The sequence below is a fragment of the Ochotona princeps genome, chromosome 1 (genome assembly GCF_030435755.1).
Source record: "Ochotona princeps isolate mOchPri1 chromosome 1, mOchPri1.hap1, whole genome shotgun sequence".
NCBI lineage: Eukaryota > Metazoa > Chordata > Mammalia > Lagomorpha > Ochotonidae > Ochotona > Ochotona princeps.
In genome coordinates, this window is record NC_080832.1 from 29,691,000 (window position 1) to 29,704,354 (window position 13,355).

Here is a 13,355-nt window from a genome sequence, read left to right on the forward strand (position 1 = left end):
TCCTACTTATTATTAATAGCAATAACACCACCACTACCACCACCAACAAAAGTTGGAGCTGCAGTACTTAAGAAACTACTTGGGATATTGGAGTACCTGGGTTGAGTCCAAGATCCTCTGCTTCCAATGTAAGTTACTGCCAGTTCCAGTGTTCACCCCGGGAGGCAATAGATGATGGCTGAATTTCTTAGGCTGTTGCCACCAACATGGGAGACCCGGACTGAGTTTCAAGTTTTTGGCTTTGATCTGACCAAGCCCGAGCTGGTGTGAATATTTGGGGAATAAATTAGAGTATGGATTCTCTCTCTCTCTCTTCTCTAAATAACACTTTAAAATAGATAAGTAAGTAACAGTTAGATAACACTGAGTAATCATTTACAACTTACCAGTTACTGTTGTAAGTACTTTCTAAATTAACTCATTTTATCCTATCATGAACCTTACAATGTAGGGAACTTGACAGATGAGAAAAGCGAGCAACAGAGAAATTAGAGAAGCTGTTTAACTCACTAGGTTGGTCTTCTAGTTGTTTAAGGCCATGCAATGCTCCAACCCAGTAATTTTGGTTATTGTTTTAGTTCTATGGGTTGACTGGACCCAGGGAATGGTTAACCCTTGGAGTCTGCTGCCAGAAAGCATCAGAAGCTGGAGTCTGAAGACTTACACAGGGTGAATGTCCAAGGTGATGTTTTCATTTACTCTACAATCCTTGCCTGAGCAGGGATGGCCAGAGCAGACATCTGGCCCAGTCCCCATACTGTGCACACCTCTTTCCCAGGGGTTTCCCACCATGGCAGTCTCAAGTGGTGTGATGTCTTAAGCATAACTGGCTTCCTCCTGCGTGAAGGAGCACACATTGCTGATGTGCAATTGCTTAAGTGGAAGCTAAGTTTTCTCAGCCTCAGAAGTCACATAGCAACATTTCTGTTCACTTCTGTCTGATTTGATTCAAAGCAAAGGTATATATACAAGTGAACACCAGGATGGTTGTTCAGTGGGCTGGATTGTCACTGGAATCACGTTACTGTTGTGGATGAATAGGAGTCTGGATTTAAGCACAGGAAGTCTGGCTCTTTTCTTTATAAACGTCTATTTTGAAAGTTAGAGTTACAGGGAGGTAGAGAGAAAATCTTCCATTTACTGGTGCGTTCCCCAGATGGCTGTAAACACCCAGGGATGGACTGGGCTGAAGCAAGGAGTCGGGAATTCCATCTTGATCTCCTGTGTGGGGCCTAAATACTTGGGCCATCTTTTATTGCCTTCCTAACTCATTAGCAGGGAGCGGGAGCAGAAGTGAAGCAGTGGTCTGCAACCAGAAGATATACAGAATACTAGCTTCACAGGCAGTAACTTTACCAGCTATGCTATTATGCTAGTCCTGACAATCTGACTCTTGAGCTCTCATTTCCAACTGATGTGTTCTAAAATTATGGTTCACATTTTTGTTTTGTTTTGTTTTTGTGTCTTTTTCCTACTCCACACCCTTTGACTATAGCAGAAGCTTTATGAGTGCTTGGACTGGATGTACTTTGCTGAATTGTGCACTTAGTACCTAAAGTGGATCTGGAATATGATATAGTTAATAAGTAGTTGTTGAATATGTGAGAAAATCAATGGATGGATATTTCATTCTACACCACGCAGAAGTGCACTGTAAACTGTAAAAGATGCCCCTTATTACACCTGCAAACACTCAAAATTCAATGATTCACACAAGATACCAACTTACTTCTCTCTGTCATTAGTGGACCTGCGGAGTGACTCTGTTCTATAAGGATGTCCAGGAAGCTAAGTTCTTTCTATGTTGCTAATATGTCATCTTTAGGATACCATATGACATTGAATCTAGTTTATCCTAATCAGTCCTCAGAAAGTGGATAAAAGAAAGGATAGAAAACAAACAAATTTCCTATGACAATGGGATTTTGAAATTGTTTATGTCACTGTGATTTAATCATTGGCTTTTTTAGTTTCAAGAAAAGTTTGGAAATATTCTTGAGATATTAATTGCTTAAATTTGTAGTTGAGATGTTCAATGTACTTACAAAGACTAAGATTACCACTTTGTAAGCCCTTGATAGGATATTAATTTTGCAGGTAAGCTAACTTCAGTTGATTATATGCACATCAGAAGCTCTCTGTAAAGTTTATAATTAGTTCAAATCAAACGCTAAAGGGCTTCAGCTATCATTTGGAGCTAAGAGTCTGTTGAAAGACATTTGATAACTTATCTCTGACTTGATGTCTGAAATCAACATCCATGTGAATTTTCTAACTAATGTAATCATCAACTTACCTTCTGAACAAATAGCTGTATAAACTACTTATTTTTGAGGAGAAGCTAGTACCAATATGTGAGTTGTTAAAGCAATTTACTGACAATCATTGGCATTCACTAAAACCTTCCATGCTGCTTGCTTAATTTTTATATATCTGCTCATGCAGCAGACATATTGATGAGGTCTGAAAGTATGTGTAGAACTTTTTTTCAATTGAAAAATGTTCTGACATATTTTCACATTTGGAGTAGTTTATCATCTTGGCACAGGCTACTATACAAAACACCACATACTAGGTAGCTTGGACACTAGTGATTTTTTTTTTTTCAGTTCTGGAGGTTAGAAATCCAAGTTCTGGATGCTAGTAACTGGTGAAATGAATGGCCATCTTCTAGTCATATTTTCATGGGTTTTCTTGTATATCTATGTATCTATCTATGGGGGGATGGAATAACAGAGAGAGAGAGAGAGAGAGGACAGAAGGAGGGGAAGGAGGGAGGAAGGGAGAGAGACCATTCCTCTTCAGATATGGCTTCCAGCCCTATTGAATTAAGTCAACATGCCCCTGTTATGACCTCATTTAAACTTAATTACCTTTCCAAATTATTTCTAATATAGTCACAGTGGAGCTTTAGAATTCCAAGAAATGAATTTTAGAGTAGGCAATTTAGCCCATAGGATTTACCATTAGAAATTATAACTGAAGTGGTGGGCATTTCGTACAGCAGTTAAAATAGTCCTTATAGTACCCAAGTCCCATATAAGAGTTCTGGGTTCAAATTTCTGCTTGATTCCTGAATTCTTTCTGCTGTTGAGGGTTCTGGAAAGCTACGGGTAGTGACCCAAATTGTGGGGTCTCTGTCATTCTCTTGGGAGGCAAAGAGTGAATTCTTAGCTCTGAGCTTTGGCCTGGCTCACTTTTTTTTTTTATCATGGACATGTTAATTTGTTTATTGTGGGCATTTGGCAAATAAACCAGTGAATGGGAAATTTCTTTCTCTACCTCTCTTCCTTTGTCTATTCTCTCTGCCTCTCAAATAAATTGATACATAAACAGATATTTTAAAATAAGGCATTACAACAGGAAATATTTTTTCTTATTTATTAAATATTTTACATTTTCAATCTATTCTAGATGAAGACAAGCTATGCTGAAGACTCTTGTCATTTGAAGGTTCATGGTAGGTTTTTATTACCAATGGCAGCAACAATAGCATCAATAGCAAACCTCAGGATTTGGCTGTCTCAGCTTTCCTTTTGCAAGGAATTGTTAAAATGAAGAGTTGTACATCCAGATTCATGGTCTATGGTGAGGAGGGTCATCTGCTTCTCATTCCTAAGCTCTGCAGAGGAAGAGGAGGACCTTGCTTGAGCTAGAAGCTCTAAATCAATTTTAAAGAACCATTAGTAGAAGAATTTAGGAATTTTTCATCCAGTGCATTTGAGTACACCACACAGCTCCCACACAGAAATAGACATGGGTTAGATCAATTCAGTAATAAAATTTGCCAAATGTTTTTGAGGGATTACTCCATAGACACAACAAACACTTGAATGACTGCACTGGGGTCTTTCCAGTTGGTCACTCTGACATATTTTAGATAAAGTTAGTATTATTTTAAGCTAGAATGTTAAGCAGATACTGAACTTCATCTTCTCACATGAATAAGCACTTTCTTTTTTTTTTTTTTTAACCGAATTGTAAAAAATGACTTTGACAATCAACTTACCCAATGGGTGGAGAGTAGAATGGAAGAGCAAATCCAGTGTTGGTCAGAAATTTAAAGCTCATATCTTACAAAGTTATAAAACACGAAAGTTGCTACTGGAATTGCATGTTTTTGTTATTTTTTACATTTTATTCTGAGGTTGCCATGCAAGTTGAACACTACACTCAGAGACTGAAGCAAGACGTTTGAACTGTGAACCAAGGGGTTGGACCCAAGTTCCATTCTACAACACATTTGATTATTTTGGATGAAAACCATCTTGTGGTTTGTCATAGAAATAAAAAATTCTATTCAGGGCTGTACTCTAACCACTTTGGCCATTCTCATAAATGTTTAGTGATTGAAATGATTGTTTCATTACCAAATACTTTCTTCTTTGCTCTAATTTAAATTCATTAAGTTAAGACTATGGTGGAGCAGAGATAAAACATGTCATGGACAGTCTCATAGTCACTGAAATCAACAAGTATTTGATCCTGGTAGTAAAATCAGATTTTTTCTTTTATGCAAGTAATTACTCTTTTTAAAAAAGCTAACACCAAAGATCAAGTTACAGATACAACTATTTATGTTTGAAATGTTCACTTTCAAGCTTATGCTGGGTTAGCATTGCTTTTAAAGTTTTAAGACTTAAAAGTAATGGAATTCTACTAACAAATGACTTCGCCTTTCTTTTTCTAGCCATGTGACCAACATTAAATAATTACTTGAGGTTATTAGAAAATGAAGTTAAATAGTCATGAGGAAGATAATATGTTGCCAGTTCTTTGGAATTATATTACAAATATGTCTCTGCCAAATACCTTGGTTCAACCCAGAGACTAAAAGTGCATCTTTGAAACTTGGCTTCCAATTTCATTTTACAAACAAAAGGCCAGCACTACAAATATTTTTATCTTTATATCTATAAATGATGATCACATATAGAGTTTTTTTTAAGCACAACACTTTTATTTCTTACAGTTGGTATAACAAATTGTCATGAACTGGGTGGTTTAAAACAACAGAAATGCATTCCCTCATGGTTCTGAAGGCCAGAAGTAAAAATCAAGGTGGTTTAGGTGTTATCAAACCTGTGTTCCCTCTGAAGGCTAGCCTTTGATTCACAGCAACAAAGTGCCAGCCTGTATTGACACATCTAACTGGAGTTTGGTTCCTTCTAAGCATGGACTTAATTGGGTTAAAAGATGCCAACTTAGGTGGCAAAATATAGTTTCTGGGAATGCCTTTGGGGGTATACTGGAGAATAATGCATGGATCAGTAGACTGAGTAAAGAAGGTCATTCTCACTAAGAGGAAAACCTCATCCAATCTGATGAATTTTACTACGTAAAAACGTGGGAAGCAGGAAGGAAGAGTGAATTTATTCTTTGCCTGCACTAGGGTGTCCAAATTTCCTGCTATCAAACATTGGTGCTTCTGGTTCTCAAGCTTTTGAACCAACTTTGCTGGTATACATTGGTTTCTCTTGAGTTTGTACTGGAATTATACATCAGTTTTTCTGGACCTCTGGTTTGCAGCTCATGGGACTTTTTAACTTGCATTAGCTGATAAGCCAATCCCTCATACTCTTTCCCTATATGTGTGAGTATCCTTCTTTGTCTTATGTAGGCATACTTTTAATTGGACTTAGATTCATCCTAACCCGATATTATTTTATGCTGATGCTCACCTTAATTACATATGTGAAGATCCTAATTTCAGCGATGGGCATTGTGGCAGCAGCAGATTAAGTGACTGCTTGGGACATTTGGTTTCCATATACAAGTGTGGGTTTGAGGATGGGTTACTCTGCTTCTGATCCAACTTCCTTTTCATGTACCCGAGAAGACAGCATATGATGGTCTATGTATGCCAGGCCCCATCACCTGTGCGGAAGACCCAGATAGAGCTCCTGGATCCTGTCTGGTCTGGTCCAGTCCTGGCAGTTGCCAGTATTTGAGGAGTGAACCAACAGATAGACGACCTCTCTCTCCCAGTCAGTTTGCCTCTCAAGTAAATACATATCCACAAATGTGTCTATGTGCAAATAAAACCACATTTTGAGACTCTAAGTGAACAAAACTTTAAGGGTGACATTATTCAGCTTACTATAAGTCCCAGTGTTGGTTTTGTGAGTTAAGCCACACCTGACCACAGGCACAGATCTCAGCTTGGGGCTCTATGAGGTGAGTGATTCAAAATTGATAAAAGAAGATTTTCATTCATATGTTTGCATTGTGAAGAAGCTTATATTTACACTGGATCTTATTACCTATAGTGTATGAGCCAACTTCTCTCTGGGGGAGGAAAGACACTTGAAATTCAATAAACCTATCAAATGCACATTGATGGTTTCTTGAATGACACTTTTAGTAAAGACTTTAAACTGTTAAAATAGAAGGAAAAAGCCACCATTCTTCTCTAATACTGGAATTTTTACATCAAATTGTGGCAGCTAACAGAATCATGAAATCTGTTTTAGTGCTACATGCATTTCTATTCTGCTTTTTCTATACATGCTCATAATATACAATTACACATACATGTTTTTACATACATCCTTTTTTTTAACAAAAAATAAAATCTTAATCTGAGATCTGTACCAGTTATACACTGTGTTGTTACCAATTTTTGTCCTTAAGAAGACATTTTAAAAATTGTAATCATACATTTAAACTAAGGAAAGCATGACGGGCTTGGTGTTTCACCTTCAGTTTTTCTGTTTCTACCAAGTGACTCCACTTGATTCCAATAATTTTACATGCTTTAATCTATCCCTCCTATTTTATTGCTCTCTTTTTAAACCACATCCTAAGTCAATCTCTTAACAATGGACAATCTTAGAATAAAGTGCTTCAACTCCTTATTTCTTTTAAACTTTTGTCCATTGGCTCAAAAGCCCTCATAGATTTTACCAAAAGAAAAGAGAGAGCCTTAGAAACTTTGCATGGATTATGTAGGTTAGGCAATGTTTATTTTATTATAATTATTATTTTGAGGATTTTTCTCATTATGGAAGAAAGACACTTCTGATTAACAGATGTCTTTTTTCCTCCCTTTGGGTATTACTTCTACATATATACTGAAAAGTGAGGATATATTTTCTTTAGATTAAAACAAAACCTCCTTAAAAGATGACAGGAATACACTTTCTTTGGTTTTGATGTGTTCATTTTTTAAAAAACAAAACACTGACATACAGATATGATTCGTGGTGTACTAGACTTCCACTTTGATACTAGAAGTGTTACTGACACACACCATGTGAAACTGGTTGAAAGAGCAATATTATCTGAAAGCTTCTATAGATTTTTTTCTGTTCTCCTACAAAAAATGACAAACAGGGATAAAACACTCTTTGTCACACCCTAAAACACTCTTGAATTTTAAATTGTGACTGATTTCCATTTTTTTAGAGATATTATATTCCTTTTATATCATGAAAGGGAAAATGCAGGGTGCACTCAGCTGATGGTCATGTTTAACAGAGCACAGCACACTCTGTCATCTTAACTTTTCTTGTTCCTGGAATCTTCAACTCCACATTAGCACATTTCACTTATATTGGGTCTACACATGCAGAATCATGTGAACAATTCTCATCATTAAGACATTCATATCAATTATTTCTCCAAAAATACAAAGACAAAAAAACCTTGATAATCCCAATGGTTACTTTATTTGCAACAAAAGTACTGTAAGCATATTAGAATACTTTTAAAAATACCCTAGCTTTATCTTCTCATATTTTTGCTTTAGGTCTGGGACATATTGAGGTTAAAGAATACTTTGGATCATTAAAAATTACATCCAAAAGAGTGAAATTGATTTGACCACATTATCCTTTTATTTCTGGATCTCTATGGTTGATTTCCTTTGTAAACATATGCATTATCTTACTGCAATTAGCAACCACTGCTTCACAAACTTAAATGAGAAATGTAAACTTGTTGAAACCAAAAATACTTAAATACTTCTGAGTAGAGGAATGAGGGCTTTCAAAAGAGTAGGCAAGATGTTAAGTTTTAATGAGGTCTTTGGGTAACTCTATAGTGCAAGTAGCTATTGACCTGTCCAACGAGTTACTGAAACCTTTTGCAGAGCTCCAGGAAGGAAAATAAAGTGTTAGTAGAAGTTTCCTGTAATCCTTCCTTATTGTGACATAAGATCCCTTGGGAGACTTGCTGCTGTTTTAGTATTTCTCTGCCTCTACGTGGACTGACCATTATCTTTCCAATGCTATATTCTGGGCATCTTAGTGGTATTCTGCCTCAGTCTTACTCAAATGCCACCTTCACAAGCAGGGCTTTTCCAGGTACTGTATCTTCATGTTCTACTTTTTTTTTTCCAGAACAGACATATAAGCAGTCTATATGCATGTTAAAATTTAGCAGGCAGCATCTGTTTCTTCAAAAAGAACAGTTGATAGGTTGGATCAGATTCAGTATTTCATAGACATGATGACTTTATTGGAATTAGTATAATTTAGATGTCATAAAATCCAACCTATGATTCAGTGATTTTAGTAAATTTTTTCAGTTGTGCAACTACCAATAAAATCCAGCTTCACATAGTTTCTGCCTCCATCTGTCCATTTGAAATCAGTTCTCACTCCTGGCCTTCGCCCCACAGGCACTGTGCTTTCTGTGCCACTAAATTTCTAGACATATTTTGTAAATTATAAAAATATAAATCGCAAAATTTTTCTTCTTTTATTTAGTATATGTTTTTGAGACTTATCCATATCATACTGTATACAGATATGCTGTTTCTTTGAATTACGGTATGTAATATTCATACTCCTTGAATCTATTTCTTAAAAATATTATTTATTTGAAAGGAAGAGTGGTAGAGAGAGAAGGAGAGAAAGATTTCACATTTACTATTCCCCTTCCCAAGTGGGGACCAGCAGCTAGGTCTGAGTCAGCCCAAAGCCAGGAGCAAGAAACTCCAGCCCAGTCTCCCATATAGGGAGCAAGGTCCAAATATTTGGGCCATTTTATGCTATCTTTCCAGGCACATTAGCAGGAAGCTGGATTTGAAGCTGAGCAGTGGTACTTGAACTGGGATTCATTCAGATGTGAGTGAAACAACATGTCATGCTGCACAAAAATGCAAGCCATTTCACTTTTTAGTTTCTAATCAATTATTTAGTATAGTATAGAAACACAGATCCAACTAAGGGACAGGATTTTTGTGTTGATATTAACAATTAAATGTTCTAAAGAGAAACAAAATGAGTACTTTCACTCCTGAAAATCATAGTAGATTCTGATAATTAGTTTCTCCCAGTTTCCATTTCAATTTCTTAAGCAATTTATTCTGGGAAGGTTGTAATGGAGGTATTGGATTTTTCTTTGTGTTAGTCATTACTTAAAAAGAAATTCTGCAATGAAGAGGAAAAAAACAGTAATATTATATGATAGAAAGCAGTAGGGGAAATTATATAGACTGCAACTACACACAAAATTGAGGACAAATTGTTGGAAAGTGCTGTACTGTAAGAATGTTGACTGAAAAACCAAGCCGTAGATGCCTATATGTGGTATGATTATCTAGGGGTACTTACATAAGTGATGGAGCTAAATGTAAACATAACGTATGTTGAACACAAACTGCGTAATAGTCATATTGTCAAGTCAGTAGGAGGATTTGATTGGAGATTCATCAGTATCGACAGTGTTATAGTTTTTATGCTGGATGATGGTTCTAGGTTTTTTTTAAATTACTATGTTTCATAACTTACAAATGTATTGTATACATTTCTTTTATGTGAATCAATGTCATATAATTATACCATTGTATGACATATGACCATGAATCATTGCCAATAATTGGGGTAAATGATCATGCTAATCAAGGATATTAGTGAGGGTGGAACCTTAGTGTGAGGTATATGGGAACATGTTTTGCTGTATCACACTTTTTGTTTTGTAAATTTTAGACTATTTTAAAGTGAAAGCAAAAAGAAAAAAAAACATCAAGCAAACAAAATACAACCTCTTAAGTTTTATGACGTTAACTGTATTCTAGAATGATTTAGAAAGATTTATATTTATGCTGGAAATGGTCATTCTTTGATAGTACTGATTGTTTTACATGTTAATACTGACAAGAAAAATCTACTCTCCATTTTCCAATAGTGTCACAGAAAGGATCACCCATTGAAAACAATAATTTCAGTGAAGCCCATAAGCTTCACTGACTTCATTGGATAGCTTCGGGGTTCACTGCTTTTGACTTTGGGATTGATTGTTCAGTTATTTTTCCGTTCACCTTTTGGAGCTTTTCACTACTCATTAAGCACCTCCCTTAAAGAGGAGGTAAAGGAATGGAAAGAAGGTGAAATTCAAAACGTTCAATGTTATTTAAGTCTTTTTTATTTTTTTTTAGCAAGCTGAGCTGGTAAGAGCTAAGGGACAGACACCACTGAAATTAATGGCCATTCTAAGTTTTTGTGGGTGTTTTTCTTGAAATTTGCTTCAAGGTACTCTTTCTTACATTATTTAGAGTCTCAAATTAAAATATGCCTTTTGCTTGGGTTTCATATCGAGTGACAGAAAATCTATCTTGATTTAATGAAGAGAGGGATTTATCAGCTCACACAGGTGAAAAGTGCAAAGACATAGTTGGCTCCTCACAACAGTGAGTTTTGAGCTCAGTTAGTCACTGGAATCCAGTTCACATTTCTCTCGGCGTTCCGCTAGGCTGACTTCCACTTCAGGCTCCAGGTGAAGTTGGAACTGCTTTTTCCTGGTCCAGGTAGACCTTCTCCCATGCATAAGCTTGGAGGAGGAAAAAAGGGATGCTCTTCCTTCTTATCTCCAACAGAAGTCTTATGGCAATGCTGGGGGCTTTGATAATCTCAGTGGATGGTATACAACCTTATCTGTGACAGGTCTGTGAACTATCTGGCTTCTTGCCTCTTCCTCCAGGCAAACACATAAATCTTGGCTATATCATATTTGTAGCATCCACTTTAAGGTAGGCTTTTAGCGTAAAAAATTCCTTTCCTTCCATTACTTGAAATTTTCTCTTTTAAGGTTGTACTCAGACGTTTTTAAAGTTTATTTATGTTTATTTGAAAGGCAGATTTATAAAGAAATGGAGAGAGAGGGAACTCTTCCATCTACCAGTTCACCCTCTAAATGACTGTGATGGCAAGAGTGGAGCTGATCTGAAGCTGGGAGCCAGGAGCTTCTTTCAGGTCTCTCATATAGGTACAGAGTCCCAAGGACTTGGACCATCTTCTTGCTGCCTTTCCAGACCACAAGCATAGAGCTGGATCAAAAGTGGGACAGCCATGGGAATCAGAGCTCATACAGGAGTGAAGATTAACATGTTCCACCATCATGCTGGCCCCACTTTGTGGGCAACCTTAAGGTTCTATTTGTGGCTATCTCATTTTTTTTTTTCCTTTTCATTTAATGAGCACAGCTATTTTCTGATCTTTAGTTAGTACTTGTAAGTGCATGACCAATGAGTTCCTGTTCTGGATTGACTCCCTAAAGGTTAGGAATGAATCTTCCTATGCCTTCTTGTTACTTCCATATCAATTTGTTCCTTAGCATGCTTAAAATTATGCTCTTTACTTTCTCTTTCAAGCGGATTTTTCTGTGTCAACAGTGGTTGTTTATGAGATGGAAGTCTTGGCTATTATGAAAAAGAAGAATTAGGATTTCAGAAAAGCAAACTTTTTGGAGACTCAGTCCAGTTCAGGCCCAAGTTGTGTGAGTGAATGAAAATATGGTTACATAATGATGATAAAGCAAAACTGGGGAGAGAAAAAAAATCTGAAAAACAAACATTAAATAGAGAAACAGATAACCAAGTTTGTTTCTAAAGAATTTAGAATTCTAACATTCTAACGTTCTAACATTCTAACGTTACAACAGGCAAAAGCCAGCTATCCAGGAGCAGGTGTTTGGCGTGGTAGTTAGGATCATAGTGGAGTACCTTTGAGCCTTGGTTCTGCTTCTGATTGAACTACCTGCTAATACAAAGCCTAGAATGTAGCAGGTAGTAGAAGTACTTGGATTCTTGCTGCTCAAACGAGAGTCCTCAATGAAGTTCCCCATTTCTGGCTTCAACCTCCCCATCCTTATCTGTTGTGAATCTATGGGAAGTGAATAGGAGGATGGAACCTCTGTGTTCCTCTTTCTGTCGCTTTTTAAATAAATAAATAAAATAAAAATTCCGTAAAAAGGATTCCAATCAGATTATTTTTGGTTAGAAGTCAAGTTATTTAAGATGATACGAATGAGTACTATGTCCCGAACAAGGATCAGTTGGTCAATAGTCAAGATGTAACTGAGTTTGGGTCTGGTATTGTGGTATAACAGGTTGAATCCTGCTTCCAGCATAAGCATACCATGTGGGCACTTGTTTGAGTCCTGGCTGTACTACTTCCAACTCAGCTCTCTGTTAATATGTCTGGGAAAGCAGAGAAAGATGTCTGAGGTGCAAGGGCATTTGCTGTCTACATGGAAAATCCAGGTGGCGTTCCAGCTGCTGGCTCTGACTTGGCTTAGTCCCAGGTGTTGCGGCCATTAGGGGAGTGGAAACAGGGATAGAAGAGTCTCTATCACTCTGCATATCACTCTCTCACTCTGCATATCTATGCTTTTAAACTACATAAATGGATCTTTCAAAATTTTATTTGAAAAGCAGATTAACAGAGTGAAGGAGAGTCAGAGAGAAAGATCTTCCATCTGCTGATTCACTCCCCAAATGAAAGCAATGTCTGGTGCTCAGCTGATTGAAAGCCAAGAGCCAAGAACTTCTTCTGAATCTCCCAGATGGGTGCAGGATCCCAAGGCATTGGACCATCCTCTACTGCTTTCCCAGGCCACAAGCATGGAGCTGAATTGCAAGTGGAGCAACTGGGGCATGAATTGGTGCCCATACGAGATGTCGGTGCTTGCAGGCAGAGGATTAGCCAGTTGAGTTTTGTGCTTGCCCCGTAAACGGCTTTTTTAAAAAAAGATTTATTTATTTTTATTGGAAAGGCAGATATACAGAGATGAGGAGAGACAGAGAGGAAGATCTTCTGTCTACTGAGTCACCCCTCAAGTGGCCGCAAAGGCTGGAGCTGAGCCAATCCGAAGCCAGGAGCCCAGAGCCTCCTCTGGGCCTCTCACACGGATGCAGAGTCCCAAGGCTTTTGGCCTTCCCTAACTGACTTCCCAGGCCACAAGATGGGAGACAGATGGGCTGCCAGGATTAGAACTGGCACCCATATGGGATCCCGGGGCGTTCAAGCTGAGGACCCTAGCTGCTAGGCTACGGTGCCTGGCCCCATTAATAGATCTTGAGAAAGATTAAGCTTATCTGAGAAAGTGGCTTTGAAATATTGGTGTAAGAG